This window comes from Bufo bufo, chromosome 5 (genome assembly GCF_905171765.1).
Source record: "Bufo bufo chromosome 5, aBufBuf1.1, whole genome shotgun sequence".
Lineage (NCBI taxonomy): Eukaryota > Metazoa > Chordata > Amphibia > Anura > Bufonidae > Bufo > Bufo bufo.
The window spans coordinates 185,678,968-185,684,967 of NC_053393.1; the positions used below are offsets into that span (position 1 = coordinate 185,678,968).

The window sequence follows — 6,000 nt, forward strand, 5'->3', positions numbered from 1 at the left end:
TTCGAGTATGCGGATCCTGAAAAAAAATTAAGCTTGTCCTACTTTCTGTTCGTTTTTCGGGTCCGGTGTCCATTCAATCAATGGATCTTTATAAATGCGGATGACATGCACAAAACCATCTGAATGTCATCCGATTTTGCGGATCCGTTGACAGGAAAATGGATGGAAAAAAAAAAACTGAATAACGGAAACATGGAACGGATATGGAAGCACTTTAGTAAAAAAAAAAGGGAAGATTGTACTGAAAAACGGATCCGCAAAAAAAAAAAAAAAGGAACGTTTATCTGGAAAGGTAAAAATACTGACGTGTGAATGGACCCTTAAAAACAGTAATTTTAACAATGAACGTGATGTTGCGTGGCCTGGGGAACGCTGGGGGGCCGCGGCACTGCTGTTGCCGCCACCTTCTTGGGCAGCTGGACGGCGGGTGTCCTGCCTATCGGGTGCTGGTAGCCTGTCCGGAGGGAGCCCCTTTAAATAATACATTTCTAAAAATCCCCATATGCTGCTTTTCCATGGACTGCAACACGATCGTGAGTAATATATACAGCAAAGGCTGTGGAAATCAGTTGTGGACTAACCATAATGTCCCACTAATACATGTGCATATGAAATGAGCTAATTAGAACTGGTACTGCACATTGAAACAATAGAGCAGATCGTGAGGACGCCTTGTAAGTTTAGAACTAATCAAGAGAACTGCGTAATTGAGTGAATGTAACTAAATAACAACTAACATTATCAACCACACGCCCAGAGTGAAGAAATAAATAAGGAAACCGCGGTTTTAATATATGTGTGAGCTCCGCATTAAAAGGGAACTTGTTCATGAAATGGACGATATGAATTTTCTTCTTTTTTTTCTTTTTATATTTATGTATATCAAATGTAGGGATAGTTTTTTAATGTATTGTTTTTGTTTTATATATATATATATATATATATATTAAATAGCAGAAGTGTGTGCAAATTACCGCCTTTTTCCTTATTATTATCCTGTTCACATGAGCACTGCTTTCCAATCCAAGGCACAGCATGCATCAGATGGTCTGAGAAGTGGTGCGGCCATCTTGGATGGCAGATGAGGAGCCATGAATTGATGGATCTGCAGCTAAAAAGATGAAAAGGAGGGCATCATGCAAGTGTTCTATTCATTCCCCAGTTAATGTGAATTCTTTAGTTGAACCGGAGGATCTCTTTAAAGTGGTATAGCCCTTATATATGTGATAACATAAAAGCAACAATACTCCTTTCCCCCCTGCCGCTTCCACTGCCGAGCTCCAGTCCTCCCTGAAGTTGATGTCATCTTCTTGGCTGCAGTGATGTATCATGCACACGTGTCACCGTGCAGCTAATCCTTGGCCTCTGCAATACACAAGACATCACTGCTGAGCAGGGCCGGGCTGACACAGAGGCTGGGGAGGCTCCAGCCTCTGGGCAGCAGGCAGGCCACTGACCACGTTGCTGCTGCCGCGCCTGCCGGGCTGCCGGCCGCGCTGGAGGACGGAGGGAGTAGTCAGCACTTGGCACTGACTTACGTGCTCCCTCCCAGCTCCGCCTTCTGGCTCGGGCGCTCCGCTGCTCTGGTCTCTGCTCAGTCGCTTGCCTGACTGGCTGCGTACAGCGAGCACTTTGACCTGACGCGCTGTACGCAGTCAGGTCACATGTGCGCCCTCTGGAGACCAGGAGCAGCGCGCGCAGCAGCACAGCACTGTGTCACGACCCGGACCCAGCCCAGGCCCCAGCAGGGATAGAGCGTGAGAGTCTGCCCTGAAGTGAAGTTAGATAGTTCTTAAATAAAGATAATATTCTTTTCTGTCTGATCTGAGGTCTGATGGGTTAAAATTACAAGTAACGCCCCGGGGGGGGGGGGGGGGGGGGGGGGGTGGGGGGGTTGGGGTGGATATCTGATTAATAACAAACATACATATCTAAATGGCGGGGCGGGGGGGCGCACTTGGGCAGCTCAGCCTCTGTTGGTGGTGGACCTTGTCCTAGCCCTGCTGCTGAGGCCACTGATGGGCTGCAGTGGTGACTTGAGTGAACGTCACCGTGGCAACCTACAAAACAAACAGCAGGGGGGGAGGACAGGAGCAAGAAGTAGGGGAGAAAAGGAGTGAGCATTGATTCAGTTATTTTACCACATGTACAGGGGTTGCCAAAGTTTTTATTTAACTCACACAACCCCTTTAACTGCAGAGTCAGACACACTCACTTTATGTGGTTGCTGCTCTGAAACTTCCTGTCAATCTTCGTTCACTTGGCTGCAGCAATGATTTACCCGTCTACGCACACGAACACTGCAGCAATCAGTGCTCCCAACTGGAGACTGATGACGCTAGTGATTGTCTGCCACGGTCACTTGCGTTGGTGGCCACATCATCACTGCAGCCAAGTAAACAAAGATTGGCGGGTTGTAGAGAGCAGCGGCACGGAATCTAACAGGTGAGTATTGACTATTTTATCATGCAGCCTGCTTTGACCAGTTTTTTTTTAATCTTGGGCAACCCCAATTCCGAAATCCTCCCTTGGTCCCTGCTTTAATTCAGTTAATTTCTGACAGCACGGTCAACCTAAGGCAGGGATCAGCAACCATCAGCAGTAGCACTCCAGCTGTTCTGAAACTACAACTCCCATTATTCTCCATTCACTTGTATAGGAGTTAGAAGAACAGCAGAGCATGCTGCATGTTGCATGATTGCTTTCTCTTGCTCTAGCAGCAGGCACAGTTTCACCGCGCCAAGGGCAAGGACCACGGCCTCTGCGTGCACCATCAGCATCGCGGCCACTGCCCCGTCCCTTACTGCTCTCCTTCTTCATATTAAATGTTATATATGCATGAAAGTCTGTCACACGTACAGTAGCATAGGATTTGGAAGTGTATGTGCAAACAAAGCTATTTGGGATGTGGAAACGTCACACAGGAGATATCCCGCAGATAATGTCAATGCTGTCACCAACGGCTAATGAAAAATTACAGGGAATGTCACAGGTATTTGGGATGAGGAAACGTTATACAGGAGAGGTACCACCGGTAATGTCACTGTCCGCAGCGTCTACAGAAAAAACTACACTGTATGTAACAGATATTTGTTGGATGCGCACAAGTTACACTGGACATGTGGCGCAGCTAATGTCGCTGTCTGCAGCGGCCTAACTATTGTACGCTATTTAGTGCAGGATGCGCTAAAAATAGATATTGCAGCTACACAAAATAGTCCTTAGAAGGACTTTTGGGTCTGTAAAGTTTTAGCTATTTTGCGCAGTTTGTGCTAAAAAACGATACTCCCTACACTGTCTGTCCCTTCCTCAGCACATCTCTCCCTGACTATACCAGCGCCGGCAGGAAGCGCACAGCATCATAGCAACCAATGACGCCATGCGCTCCTGCACTCAGAAGAAATCCAGGTCGGTGTTCCACGGACGTGTGCATGAGGCTTAGAATGAGCCGAACATGCGTCATCGGGTGCCATATAGCACCCGATGACACGTTCCGGCCAGCCAATCACTGTAATGCCAGCAGCCAACATGGCTACGGCATTACAGTAAGGGCAGTAATTACCTGGACGTTTATTGGCTGCGTAGCAGCCAAGAAACGTGCGGGGCGGAGACTCGAACTGAACAGGTGTTTGGCCGAGCATGCTCGATCATCACTACTACTGATGCCAAGACCTTGTGCAGCATACGCAGGACTGATAAAACATCCATGAAGAAGCAGACGTGAATCACATGGATTAGTCTATCCTAATGTCCAAAAGTCTCTAGCAGTCAAGTTTTATTTTATGTCGAAAAATCTCTAGCAGTCAAGTTTTCCAATGACACGACACACCGCTACATTACATACTTATTAGGCTACGTTCACATGAGATCTGTTGGAGAAAGAGATTTGTTCCATTCATCTGAACGGAGTTGTTTTGATGGAAAGCATAGGAATATCTGCAAACCTGTTCGGATGAAAAAGTGAGAGTCGCACTCATTTCTGCCGCGTGTGAATCCACCCTTACAGACACACCTTATAGTGCAAACATTCTGCTTCCCCTTTAAATGTCCATGTGCAGGATCAATCTATGTCAACTTTCAGCCACCTTGATCGCTCTCATTTTTAATAGTAAACACTATCCGGATATCAAAAATCCCATCATGAAAACCCATCATCCACTAGATGGAGTCTAACCTGAATTCATTTCTAGCAACGCACAAAATTAAACCGAATTCTTTAGAAATAATCAACCCCAAAGAAGTAGTAGCGGATCCAGAAGATACTCACCATTCCAAGGCAGGGCATTGCACGGGGAATAATGCGTCGGAGCTTCTGCTGATGGGATGGAGATGGTGAATTCTGATTATTAGGAGTCAGCAATGAAACTTCAGCTCTGGGCTGGGATCACGCATTGTTCATACGTGGTCGCTGCAGGCAGGGAAGGGATAAGAGTCTGCTGCCAAAGTCTGGGGAGGAAGTAAGAATTCGATTTCCAGTTTGCAGAGGGAGGCTTTCTTGTATGACTGCTGCAGCAGACTGTGTACATTCCTCCCCAGCACAGCTAAGGATCCTGGCATCTCTATGCAGCAGGGTCCACCAGCAATGAGACCTCAGCCCAGGAGATCAACATTCAGCAGGGAACACACACACCTAGCAGTGTGTCCAGATTCCAAAAAGAAGGGAAATGCATGGATGGAGTGCAGCAAAGGGTGAACGCTCCAATGTGATGGGGCTGAGGGTGGAGCTGAGCAGACATCTCACTTACTGCCTGATGTCCCCTGGATCCTAGTGCTGCTCTTTATAGGGAAGGCAGAGGTTTTCTGCAGGCATCAGACTCTTGTAGACAGACATGAAGAAAGCAGCAGGCTATTACTTGACCGGTGAATAAACTGACTATTATGACTCTGCTGGATGTCAGTGAATTCATGGGATTAAGACGTAATGAAGGGTACGGCCACACGGTCAGGTTTCCTGATGTAGTTTTGGAAGTGAAAACCAGAAGAGCATAAAAAAAAAGAAAAGAAAGAGAAGTTGTGTCTGTCCTTCATACTTTCTCTCCTTTTATGATCTGCTCCTGATTTTGGCTTCCAGTAAACCGGTCCGCGTGGCCGTAGCCTAATAGGGCAGGTTTTTCACTATTAGAGAAAAAAAAAAGTTCCTATTAATTTGAGCAATGTCTGGGACGCAGTTTGTCCTTATTCCGATTTTTTTATTCTTGTTTCACAGGGATGAATGGGAAGGAATCAAACAGTTGAGAATAACAAGCTCCACCAGGGTTGCAGTGTTAGGGCTCATGCACAAGACGGTAGGCTTTTTGTGGATCCGCAAAACACGGATACTGGCCGTGTGCGTTCGCAATTTGTGGAACGGAAATTCCTGGCCTCTATAGAACTGTCCTATGCTTGTCCATAAAGCAGAAAAGAATAGTACATATTCTATCTTTTTGCGGGGCCGCGCAATGGACATACGGATGCGGACGTGAATGGGTCCGCATCCGACCCGCAAAAAATATAATAATATACGGTTGTGTGCATGAGCCCTTAGAGCATATTCACATTTGCTGTAGAAAATTTCTGCGAGTGAAAATCTGTTCCATTCATGTGAAGGGGGCGTACTGAAATCCATGTCCTTCTCGTCATAACAACCCCATTCAGATGAATACTGTAAGAAGCTGTGTACTGAGGTCGTACACAATATGATACCTCTTGGCGCAAAACCACAACCGTGAATGACATCTTTGATTAGGTGACAACGCGTTTCGGAGTAGGAGTACTCCTTTTTCATGTCTAAAAGATATATAGTATGACATATAACAGTGCAAAAGGATAAAATAAATAAATAAAATAAAATAAAACAAATAGACTAGTATAATTCATAAGAAAGGTGCGAGGGCGATAGAAAATATATAATACTACATATACTGTATACTTGATAATAAGAATTTTTTTTTATCTTTTATACCTCCTTTTTGTTTTACTACTTCAACATAGAAAGTATGTTTTGTTTAAAATGAAAAAAAT

The 6,000-nt window shown here is 45.5% G+C and overlaps 1 protein-coding gene across 1 annotated transcript in view; it reads right to left on the reverse strand.

Moving 5' to 3' along the window:
- The window catches only part of DSEL (dermatan sulfate epimerase like), a 53,368-nt gene extending 48,518 nt beyond the window's left edge, over window positions 1–4,850 (reverse strand). The window contains exon 1 of the mRNA XM_040432925.1: window positions 4,268–4,850. The gene's annotated coding sequence lies outside the window, so the exon portion shown is untranslated. The remainder of the gene's footprint in view (window positions 1–4,267) is intronic.
- Between the last annotated feature and the right edge of the window lie 1,150 nt (window positions 4,851–6,000).